Source organism: Ranitomeya variabilis, chromosome 1, assembly GCF_051348905.1.
Source record: "Ranitomeya variabilis isolate aRanVar5 chromosome 1, aRanVar5.hap1, whole genome shotgun sequence".
NCBI classification, from domain to species: domain Eukaryota; kingdom Metazoa; phylum Chordata; class Amphibia; order Anura; family Dendrobatidae; genus Ranitomeya; species Ranitomeya variabilis.
The window spans coordinates 385,860,881-385,873,393 of record NC_135232.1 but is presented as its reverse complement, the minus strand read 5'-3'; the positions used below and the strand labels follow the sequence as shown (position 1 = coordinate 385,873,393).

General features: G+C 42.6%; 1 long non-coding RNA gene across 1 annotated transcript in view; it reads right to left on the bottom strand.

Moving 5' to 3' along the window:
- Positions 1-1,372: 1,372 nt before the first annotated feature.
- The window catches only part of LOC143759232 (uncharacterized), a 60,378-nt gene continuing 49,237 nt past the window's right edge, over positions 1,373-12,513 (bottom strand). Inside the window, exons 2-3 of the long non-coding RNA XR_013218957.1 lie at positions 9,311-9,424; positions 1,373-1,937 (exon numbers count right to left, since the gene is read on the bottom strand). This is a non-coding gene — a long non-coding RNA (uncharacterized LOC143759232). The remainder of the gene's footprint in view (positions 1,938-9,310; positions 9,425-12,513) is intronic.

Sequence of the window (12,513 nt, the reverse complement as noted above, 5' to 3'; positions counted from 1 at the left end):
CTACATGCATGTCGCCACACGCAACTCAACACACACAACTTGACACATAAAACTCGCCCTAAAACACACACAAGTCTGGTATTGTCCTTCAAAAATAAAAATCTGATTAATAAGCAAACTACAAGAGCAACAAATGTACCATATAGGAAATACGGCAGCTGTCAGTCACATGACCTGTCTATTATGTGTATGTGTGAGCTAATATATACTGCCAGGGGGGAGGGCTTCCTGTTGGCTGGGGATTTATCAGGCTGCCAATAGCAACCAATCACAGCTCAGCTTCTATTTTGCTACAGTTAATTAACCTGAGCTCTGATTGGTTAATATAGGCAACAAAGACATTCTCAGTATAACAAAGCTAATATATGTTGTGAAATGCTTCTATTTGCTTAGTTTTTGCCTTTTAATAATTACATTTCTATCTATTTGTTTTGTGGTTTTTGTGTGCAGAATAAATTTTTGTTAACACATTCTATTTTGCTAACAGCAGTCATTAACCCGGGCGAAGCCGGGTAGTACAGCTAGTTGTATATATATTCAGGAGCTGTCTTTCCTTTTCTTATACCTATGATTAAGGATATGCTTGTCCAAAACACACAAGATTTATTTTCCTTTTTCGTGATGTATTTTTAATAAACCAATACATATTTTACTTTTACATTTTTGGTACTGGAATTTTTCCCTAGTTTGTCTCCATGCGGCAGATACTGGCCCCAACTCTTTCCATGCATCAGATCTGAGATTTCTCCTTCTGCTAGGTGAGCTGATAACATTTTTCTCTTTTTCATTTTACATATAACTCTTAAATATACCATCTAGTCTCAGGGAAAAAGGGGAATTTTTATTTTGCATACCATCTAGTCTGTTACATGTCTTTCCATGCAATTGGTTACTAGACCGTTGCAGTTACAGTATTTCTTCTCAAAGAGCATAATAGAGATTTCTTTTTCACTACTTAAATAAAAAAGAACCTAGACATTTTTTGTATCTATGAACTCGTAATGACCTGGAGAATCATAATAGCCGGTCAATTTTAGCATTTAAAGGGACACTGTCACCTGAATTTGGAGGGAACAATCTTTAGCCATAGGGGCGGGGTTTTCGGCAAGATTGCCTTGTGCAGGCATGTACTACGGAGGACAGAGAATGAACTTCAATCCCATATTGCAGCCAGCATGCAGCCAGCAGGTAAGGAAAGGGTGAATCAAACACTCGAAAACCCCGCCCCTATGGCTTAAGATTGTTCCCTCCAAATTCAGGTGACAGTGTCCCTTTAATGAACATGGTAAAAAAAAAAAAAAAAATTGTGGAATTGTACATTTTTTTTGCAATTTCATCGCACTTTGATTTTTTTCCCCGTTTTCCAGTACATTATATGACAAAACCAATGGTGTAGTTCAAAAAGACAACTTGTCCCACAGAAAACAAGCCCTCACATGGCCATATTGATGGAAAAAAAAAGTTATGGCTCTGGGAAGAAAGGGAGTAAAAAACTGAAACTCAAAAATGGAAAAACCCAAGGTGGTGAAGGGGATAATGAATTCTAGCCAACCTTGATTTCAATGCGTATGAAATAAACAAATTGTTTTATAAGTGTATATTCTGTGAATTAGTCCTGAATACGATACACTTCTTATGGATACAACTTAATTTGGTGAATTAGTTTTCCACATGGACTGCACAGAGTTCTTGTCTACAAAATGGCTGCTTGTAGAAAAACATGTGACTAAACCTATCCATCAGTCTCCTACAATTGAAAACACTTTGCATCAAAAACAGCCGTTACTTTCGGGGGCATTGCTGGTCTCTGCTAACCAAGTTCTTTCATTAAAATGAATACTGACAGTGCACTCTCTTGCTGGCTCATCACTTTGTGGCTTCTTCACAGGGTGGACAGCAGTATGAGTAGCCTCTTCTTACCTCAGCATCACTGGTATCTACAGTATTAGATCAGAATGACCAGATAGTTAGCAGTGTTACCAGCATATTCTATATGGTGGACAAAAGTATGAGCAGCTTCTTCTTATCGCAGCACCCCGGTATCTCCAGTATTATATTAGGAAAACATGGTGGACAGTAGTGTGAGCAGCCTCTTCTGACCTCATGAGTGACTCCTGCTATCTTCAGTCTTAGAACATAAAGCCTCTTCTTACCTTAGAACCCAGTATTAGAACAGAAAGACAGCAGTGTGAGCAGCCTATTCTTACCTCAGAACCCCTGATATCTCCAGTATTATATTAGGAAAGCATGGTGGACAGCAGTGTGAGCAGCCTATTCTTACCTCAGAACCCCTGATATCTCCAGTATTATATTAGGAAAACATGGTGGACAGCAGTGTGAGCAGTCTCTTCTTGTCACACACAGTGTAGGAAAGACTAAGTGCAACACGAAGGGATGAGGGGAAGGGAGCCCAACACTAGGCAAGGGAGAGTGGGGACCTCTAGGCAGACCTAAATTCACCTTGTCTGCCCTAAACATCACTAGATAGGATCTGCACGTATCGCCGAGCAGGAACCTAATCCCTGCCTGACCCTGGCAATAAGCCCTTCTTATGGAAGGACGGGGTACACTATTCAATCCCCACTACAACTAAAGACAGCTAGGATAGACAAACAAGGGGAACACTTATCTTGAGTAGACTCAGAGAGGTAACACAGACGTCTTCCAGCTGCACCAAAGAGGAAGATAGCCGACTGCTATAGCTCCAAGCCTCAATAGGAAAAATGGAAATATCACCTGCGATTCCCAGTAGTAGACAGGAAGTCTATAAACACCCAGTCCAGGTGTGTCAACTAGCGCTGTGGGGAGGTTGCCACTGGGTCCAAGAGTCAGAAGGACTAGGAAGGTGTCTGCAAAGCCAACCGCAGAGACCTTGTGCAGTCAGATGCTGTGTGGCTGTATGCAGCCTCTGACACACCCGTGACACTTCTTACCTCATCACTCCTGCTATCTCCAGTATTACACTGTGCTCCAAATTATAATGCAAATTGGATTTAAGTGTCATAAAGATTTAATTGTTTTGTTTTTCAAATAAATTCATGGATGGTATTGTGTCTCAGGTCTCAATGGATCACTGAAATCAATATTAAACACATGTGATAATTAGTTTTCCAGGTGATTCTAGTTAAAGGAAAACTACTTAAAAATGATGTTCCACATTATTAAGCAGGCAACAGTTTTTAAGTAACATGGGAAAGAAAAAAGATCTCTCTGCTTCCGAAAAGCATCAAATAGTGCAATGCCTTGGTCAAGGGATGAAAATATTAGATATTACACAAAAACTTAAGAGTGATCATCATACTGTGAGGAGATTTGTGACTGAAACAGAGCACAGACAGAGTTCATGCAGATAAAGGCATAATGAGGAAGGTTTCTGCCAGACCAATTCATTGGATTAAGTGAGCAGCTGCCAAAATACCATTACAAAGCAGCAAACAGATATTTAAAGCTGCTGGTGCCTCTGGAGTCCCTTGAACCTCAAGGTGTAGGATCCTTCAAAGGCTTGCTGTGGTGCATAAACCTACTATTCGGCCACCCCTAAACAGTGTTCGCAAGCAGAAACGGCTGCAGTGGGCCCAGACATACATGAAGACTAATTTTCAAACAGTCTTGTTTACTGATGAGTGTCGAGCAACCTTAGATGGTCCAGGTGGATGGAGTAGTGGATGGTTGGTGGATGGCCACAATGTCCCAGCAAGGCTGCGACGTCAGCAAGGAGGTGGAGGAGTCATGTTTTGGGTCGGGGAAACAGCTGCTGGGCCCCTTAAGGTTCCTGAAGGTGTGAAAATGACCTCTGCAAAGTATATAGAGTTTCTGACTGACAACTTTCTTCCATGGTATAAAAAGCAGAAATGTGCCTTCAGGAGCAACATCATCATCATGCATGACAATGCACCATCTCATGCTGCAAAGAATACCTCTGAGTCATTGGCTGCTATGGGCATAAAAGGAGATAAACTCATGGTGTGGCCACCATCTTCCCCTGACTTCAACCCTATAGAGAACCTTTGGAGTATCATCAAGCAATAGATCTATGAGGGTGGGAGGCAGTTCACATCAAAACAGCAGCTCTGGGAGGCTATTCTGACTTAATGCAAATACAAGCAGAAACTCTCCAAAAACTCACAAGTTCAATGGATGCAAGAATTGTGAAGGTGATATCAAAGAAGGGTTCCTATGTTAACATGTAACTTGGCCTGTTAGGATGTTTTGGAGTGAAATAGCTTTTTGTTCAGTGACTGTGACCTCCTAATGCTGCAAATTCCACAAATGAGCATTTTCAGTTCTTTAACCCCTTTCTGTCATTGGACGTACTATTCCGTCCATGTGGGGTGGGCCCTACTTCCCAAGGACGGAATAGTATGTCCAGCGCGATCGGCCGCGCTCACGGGGGGAGCGCGGCCGATCGCGGCCGGGTGTCAGCTGCCTATTGCAGCTGACATCCGGCGCTATGTGCCAGGAGCGGTCACGGACACATTAACCCCCGGCACACCGCGATCAAACATGATCGCGGTGTGCCGGCGGTATAGGGAAGCATCGCGCAGGGAGGGGGCTCCCTGCGGGCTTCCCTGAGACCTCCGCAGCAACGCGATGTGATCGCGTTGCTCCGAGGGTCTCCTACCTCCTTCCTCGCTGCAGGTCCCGGATGCAAGATAGCCGCGGCATCCGGGTCCTGCAGGGAGGGAGGTGGCTTACTGAGTGCCTGCTCAGAGCAGGCGCTGGTAAGCATGCAGTGCTCTAAGTCAGATCGGTGATCTGACAGAGTGCTATGCAAACTGTCAGATCACCGATCTGTGATGTCCCCCCCTGGGACAAAGTAAAAAAGTTTAAAAAAAAAAATTTCCCCATGTGTAAAAAAAAAAATAAAAAAAAATTCCTAAATAAAGAAAAAAAAAAATATTATTCCCATAAATACATTTCTTTATCTAAATAAAAAAAAAACAATAAAAGTACACATATTTAGTATCGCCGCGTCTGTAACGACCCGACCTATAAAACTGTCCCACTAGTTAACCCCTTCAGTAAACACCGTAAGAAAAAAAAAAAAAACGAGGCAAAAAACAACGCTTTATTATAATACCGCCGAATAAAAAGTGGAATAAAACACGACCAGAAAGACAGATATAAATAACCATGGTACCACTGAAAGCGCCATTTTGTCCCGCAAAAAAAGAGCCGCCATACAGCATCATCAGCAAAAAAATAAAAAAGTTATAGTCCTCAGAATAAAGCGATGCCAAAATAATTATTTTTTCTATAAAATAGTTTTTATCGTATAAAAGCGCCAAAACATAAAAAAATGATATAAATGAGATATCGCTGTAATCGTACTGACCCGAAGAATAAAACTGCTTTATCAATTTTACCAAACTCGGAACGGTATAAACGCCTCCCACAAACGAAATTCATGAATAGCTGGTTTTTGGTCATTCTGCCTCACAAAAATCGGAATAAAAAGCGTTCAAAAAATGTCACATGCCCGAAAATGTTACCAATAAAAACGTCAACTCGTCCCACAAAAAACAAGACCTCACATGACTCTGTGGTCTCAAATATGGAAAAAGTATAGCTCTCAAAATGTGGTAACGCAAAAAATATTTTTTGCAATAAAAAGCGTCTTTCAGTGTGTGACGGCTGCCAATCATAAAAATCCGCTAAAAAACCCGCTATAAAAGTAAATCAAACCCCCCTTCATCACTCCCTTAGTTAGGGAAAAATTAAAAAAATGTATTTATTTCCATTTTCCCATTAGGGCTATGGTTAGGGCTAGGGTTAGGGCTAGGGCTAGGGTTAGGGCTAGGGTTGGGGCTAGGGTTAGGGCTAGGGTTGGGGCTAGGGTTAGGGCTAGGTTTAGGATTAGGGTTAGGGCTAGGGTTAGGGCTAGGGTTAGGATTAGGGGTAGGGTTAGGGCTAGGGTTAAGGCTAGGGTTAGGGCTAGGGTTAGGGCTAGGGTTAGGGCTAGGGTTGGGGTTAGGGTTAAGGCTACAGTTAGGGTTGGGGCTAAAGTTAGGGTTAGGATTACATTTACGGTTGGGAATAGGGTTGAAATTAGGGTTAGGGGTGTGTCTGGGTTAGAGGTGTGGTTAGGGTTACCGTTGGCATTAGGGTTAGGGGTGTGTTTGCATTAGGGTTTCAGTTATAATTGGGGGGTTTCCACTGTTTAGGCAGATCAGGGGCTCTCCAAACGCGACATGGCGTCCGATCTCAATTCCAGCCAATTCTGCGTTGAAAAAGTAAAACAGTGCTCCTTCCCTTCCGAGCTCTCCCGTGTGCCCACACAGGGGTTTACCCCAACATATGGGGTATCAGCATACTCAGGACAAATTGGACAACAACTTTTGGGGTCCAATTTCTCCTATTACCCTTGGGAAAATACAAAACTGGGGGCTAAAAAATAATTTTTGTGGGAAAAAAAAAGATTTTTTATTTTCATGGCTCTGCGTTATAAACTGTAGTGAAACACTTGGGGGCTCAAAGTTCTCACAACACATCTAGATAAGTTCCTTGGGGGGGTCTAGTTTCCAATATGGGGTCACTTGTGGGGGGTTTCTACTGTTTAGGTTCATTAGGGGCTCTGCAAACGCAATGTGACGCCTGCAGACCAATCCATCTAAGTCTGCATTCCAAATGATGCTCCTTCCCTTCCGAGCTCTGCCATGCGCTCAAACGGTGGTTCCCCCCCACATATCAGGTATCAGCGTACTCTGGACAAATTGGACAACAATATTTAGGGTCCAATTTCTCCTGTTACCCTTGGAAAAATACAAAACTGGGGGCTAAAAAATAATTTTTGTGGAAAAAAAAATTAGTTTTATTTGCACGGCTCTGCGTTATAAACTGTAGTGAAACACTTGGGGGTTCAAAGCTCTCACAACACATGAAGATGAGTTCCTTAGGGGGTCTACTTTCCAAAATGATGTCACTTGTGGGGGGTTTCTACTGTTTAGGTACATTAGGGGCTCTGCATACGCAATGTGACGCCTGCAGACCATTCCATCTAAGTCTGCATTCCAAATGGCGCTCCTTCCCTTCCGAGCCCTCCCATGCGCCCAAACGGTGGTCCCCCCCCCCACATATGGGGTATCAGCGCACTCAGGACAAATTGGACAACAACTTTGGTGGTCCAATTTCTCCTGTTACCCTCGGAAAATACAAAACTGGGGGCTAAAAAATAATTTTTGTGGGAAAAAATGTTTGTTTTATTTTTACGGCTCTGCATTATAAACTTCTGTGAAGCCCTTAGTGGGTCAAAGTGCTCACCACTAGTGTTGAGCATTCCGATACCGCAAGTATCGGGTATCGGCCGATATTTGCTGTATCGGAATTCCGATACCGAGATCCGATACTTTTGTGGTATCGGGTATCGGTATCGAAACAACATTAATGTGTAAAATAAAGAATTAAAATAAAAAATATTGCTATACTCACCTCTCCGACGCAGCCTGCACCTTACCGAGGGAACCGGCAGCGTTCTTTGCTTAAAATTCGCGCTTTAACTTCCTTACGCGAAGTCCCGGCTTGTGATTGGTCGCGCGCCGCCCATGTGACCGCGAAGCAACCAATCACAGCAAGCCGTGACGTAATTTCAGGTCCTTCAGGATTTTAAAATTACGTTCCGGCGTTGTGATTGGTTGCGTCGCAGTCACATGGGCGACGCGACCAATCACAAGCCGTGACGTCACGGGAGGCTGGACACGCGCGCATTTTAAAATGCGCGCGTCTCCTGCCTCCCGTGACGTCACGGCTTGTGATTGGTCGCGCCGCCCATGTGACCGCGACGCAACCAATCACAGCAAGCCGTGACGTAATTTCAGGTCCTTCAGGATTTTAAAATTACGTTCCGGCGTTGTGATTGGTTGCGTCGCAGTCACATGGGCGACGCGACCAATCACAAGCCGTGACGTCACGGGAGGCTGGACACGCGCGCATTTTAAAATGCGCACGTCTCCTGCCTCCCGTGACGTCACGGCTTGTGATTGGTCGCGCCGCCCATGTGACCGCGACGCAACCAATCACAGCAAGCCGTGACGTAATTTCAGGTCCTTCAGGATTTTAAAATTACGTTCCGGCGTTGTGATTGGTTGCGTCGCAGTCACATGGGCGACGCGACCAATCACAAGCCGTGACGTCACGGGAGGCTGGACACGCGCGCATTTTAAAAAAATTTAAAGTAGACATGTGGGAAATGTTACTTATTAAGTATTTTGTGTGACATATCTCTGTGATTTAATTGCATTAAAATTCAAAGTTGGAAAATTGCTAAATTTTCAAAATTTTCGCCAAATTTCCATTTTTTTCACAAATAAACGCAGGTAATATCAAAGAAATTTTACCACTATCATGAAGTACAATATGTCACGAGAAAACAATGTCAGAATCACTGGGATCCGTTGAAGCGTTCCAGAGTTATAACCTCATAAAGGGACAGTGGTCAGAATTGTAAAAATTGGCCCGGTCCATAACGTGCAAACCACCCTTGGGGGTAAAGGGGTTAAAACATATCAAATGTTTAGAAATCCTACTGTGCCTAATAATTTAATAATTTGGAACAGTGCATTTTAAGTTTTTATTCATTTTGGAGATTATACTGTTATCATTGGGAGGTTTCTTCAATAAAATTCGATGTATACTCTAACGGGTGATGACTTTTATTAGACTGACTGTCATTTGCACCGATCATTTAGGAAAATCCAAGGAAAATATCATTTGCATAATAATTTGGAACATGGTGTAGAACATAAAGACAGACTGGACAGCAGTGTGAGCAGTCACTTCTTACCTCAACACCCCTAGTATCTCCAGTATTAGAACAGAAAGACAGCAATGCGAGTTGCCTATTCTTACCTCAGCACCCATTCTATTTCTAGTGTTGCATCAGAATATCCACTGGGAGCACAATTTCTTACATATAAAGGGGTGGTGGAGCTTCTACTGCACATGCTCACAGGCATCTGTCCAAATTTTCTAGGACAAGTTTTTTCCAGTGAAACAATTCATCTGGCATTTTAATTCTATAAATATTGCCTCCTTGGATAAAACATGTGATTTGCTAATTATTTATAAATAGGAATTTATTTATAACGTTAGTATTTTAGAATTTTCAATTTCCTTAGTTATTTGGATTTTTCTATTTCTGAAGAATCCCTTTAACATTCGAAATACTGCATGGTTCTTCAAGGTTGTAAAGTCAATTATAGGCTGACATACAATGGCACAGGTAGCAAAGTTTTGAAATTATTTCATGATGTTTCAAGCTATGAAGCTAAAATGTCTCAATAATAGAACTAAAGTGCTTGTGTATAATTGGTACCTGCCTGGCTGTGGAAGTATTTTCGTCTCTTCTATTTAAAATGCGTATTTTCTTGGGAATTGAAATTTTGCAGATGCTTCTGTGTAATGTTCAGTGGAGAGAAACGAGAAAAGCCTGGAGAAACACATAGCGTAAACATGTCATTCAAGCTCGACATATTCATTTTGCATATTTTCTCTGTCTGCCAGCTATTTTATAGTTTACACTGTGTTATTTTGCACTTAGAGGAAAAAATTGAATTCTTTTCACCCAGGTATTTCACGTAAATGATTTAAATGAAGGGCGCTCACAGATTTTCACCCACTTGTCCAGCAAGAATAAAGGTCAGACATCCACCTCATCCAGTCTCAGTGATGTTCTAAAAGCTATTCATAAAAATAATTAACTTAAAGCAGCAGCTCAATTAAAATCCATCTTAGATTGGCTTTATAATTTTGATATTAGAATGAGCATAGAGTATAGAATTCCTGACATTATAAAGAATCGCCTCCCCCTTACTCGACTTTCCCCTCTCCAGTCTATCCTTAATGCGGCAGCCAGGGTTGTCCATCTAGCTAATCGATACTCGGACTCACCTGTGGGGGGGCAGTCCAATCCGATGGGCGTCGCGGTCCGGTCCGGGGCCTCCCATCTTCTTACGATGACGTCCTCTTCTTGTCTTCACGCTGCGGCTCCGGCGCAGGCGTACTTTGCCTGCCCTGTTGAGGGCAGAGCAAAGTACTGCAGTGCGCAGGTGCCGGGAAAGGTCAGAAAGGCTGCAGCGTGAAGACAAGAAGAGGACGACATCGTAAGAAGATAGGAGGCGCTGGGCCCGAACCGCGACACCCATTTGACAGCGGACCACAGAGGGACCGCCCCTGGGTGAGTATGATCTAACCTCTTTATCTCATCTTTCAGGATACATCGGGGGCTTATCTACAGCATTACAGAATGTTATAGATAAGCCCCTGATGCCGGTGGGCTTAGCTCACCTTCGATTTTGCAAGTGACAGGTTCCCTTTTAGGTCATCACAGTCTGGTATTTAAATTTAAAAAATTCTCTCATTCATTGCCTGATAGTTAGTGAACAGCTTATTCAGGTATCTTTTTCTGTCTGACGTCTGTTTGTCTTTGGTCTCTGCTTTAAACGCCTTGAATCTTTGTCTTATGGTATCTTCCTGTCCTTGCTCTTTTTCTGTCCCTGACTTTGTTCCTGGCAAGTCCCTTGTATTTTAAGACTAGTACTTAACTAGTACTAGTCTAGTACTTATTATTACTTATTATTTTTATCTTCAATTTTGTTTTGTGATGTGTTATTAAGTGTGCTAGCATTTCATGTGTTTGTAGTACTATTTACCACGATTAATAAATGTATTTTATCAGTGACTACTTTTTTATTTATTAGACCTCATGTTTGGGCTTTTTTCTTTGGTTTTTATACTAAATTCCGAATGGTCTTCCATTCTTTCCCATACAACAGGTGTTTGACACGTTTGGTGTATATGAATTTGTGGTAAACATCTATTGTTGTGTTCAATACATGTGTTCCTCTCCCTCCATGTAGACCTCAATAGGCAGCTGTAATATGATGATGAGTTTAGGAGGTGAAGGGAGTAGAAGTGGCTCATAAGTGTGGACAGAAAAAATAACTATGTGATAAGATATGTTACAAACAACACTGACCATTTAACCATTGCAGGGTGCAGTTATGTGCAAATAAGACGCTATAGGAGTAACTCGGGAACAAATGTCAGATTGAAATGGCCACCAAGATCAATTTCCCAGAGGAGCATTGCACGGCGAATAAGCCTCCTTACCTTGACAAGCCAGCTGGTATGTCACTCTCCAGAAGGAGAAACCTTACCCCTTAGACCCCAGTCCAGAGCCTCTCACCTAGACACATCAGATCTCATACTTTGCACTGACGAGGGCCAACAGCCCGAAACACCGTGTCTGCGAATTGAGATACTGATTTGGCTTTTATCCTAACTCATATTTCAAGACTGGTTAACCCCTTAATCCCATATGACGTACTATCCCGTCAAGGTGACCTGGGACTTAATTCCCAGTGACGGGATAGTAAGTCATATGCGATAGGCCGCGCTCACGGGGGGAGCGCGGCCGATCGCGGCCGGGTGTCAGCTGACTATCGCAGCTGGCATCCGGCACTATGTGCCAGGAGCGGTCACGGACCGCCCCGACACATTAACCCCCGGCACACCGCGATCAAACATGATCGCGGTGTGCCGGCGGTATAGGGAAGCATCGCGCAGGGAGGGGGCTCCCTGCGGGCTTCCCTGAGACCTCCGCAGCAACGTGATGTGATCGCGTTGCTCCGAGGGTCTCTTACCTCCTCCCTGCAGCAGGCCCGGATCCAAGATGGCCGCGGCATCCGGGTCCTGCAGGGAGGTGGCTTCCTATAAATACATTTCTTTATCTAAATAAAAAAAAAACAATAAAAGTACACATATTTAGTATCGCCGCGTCCGTAGCGACCCGACCTATAAAACTGTCCCACTAGTTAACCCCTTCAGTGAACACCGTAAAAAAAAAAAGAAACGAGGCAAAAAACAACGCTTTATTATCACATCGGTAAATAAAAAGTGGGATAACACGCGATCAAAAAGACGGATATAAATAACCTTGGTACCGCTGAAAAACGACATCTTGTCCTGCAAAAAACGAGCCACCATACAGCGTCATCAAAGAAAAAATAAAAAAGTTATAGTCCTCAGAATAAAGCGATGCAAAAATAATTATTTTTTCTATAAAATAGTTTTTATCGTATAAAAGCACCAAAACATAAAAAAATGATATAAATGAGGTATCGCTGTAATCGTACTGACCCGAAGAATAAAACTGTTTTATCCATTTTACCAAATGCAGAACGGTATAAACGCCTCCCCCAAAAGAAATTCATGAATAGCTGGTTTTTGGTCATTCTGCCTCACAAAAATCGGAATAAAAAGCGATCAAAAAAAGTCATGTGCCCGAAAATGTTACAAATAAAAACATCAACTCGTCCCGCAAAAAAGAAGACCTCACATGACTCTGTGGACCAAAATATGAAAAAAATTATAGCTCTCAAAATGTGGTAACGCAAAAAATATTTTTTGCAATAAAAAAGCGTCTTTCAGTGTGTGACGGCTGCCAAATATAAAAATCCGCTAAAAAACCCGCTATAAAAGTAAATCAAACCCCCCTTCATCACCCCCTTAGTTAGC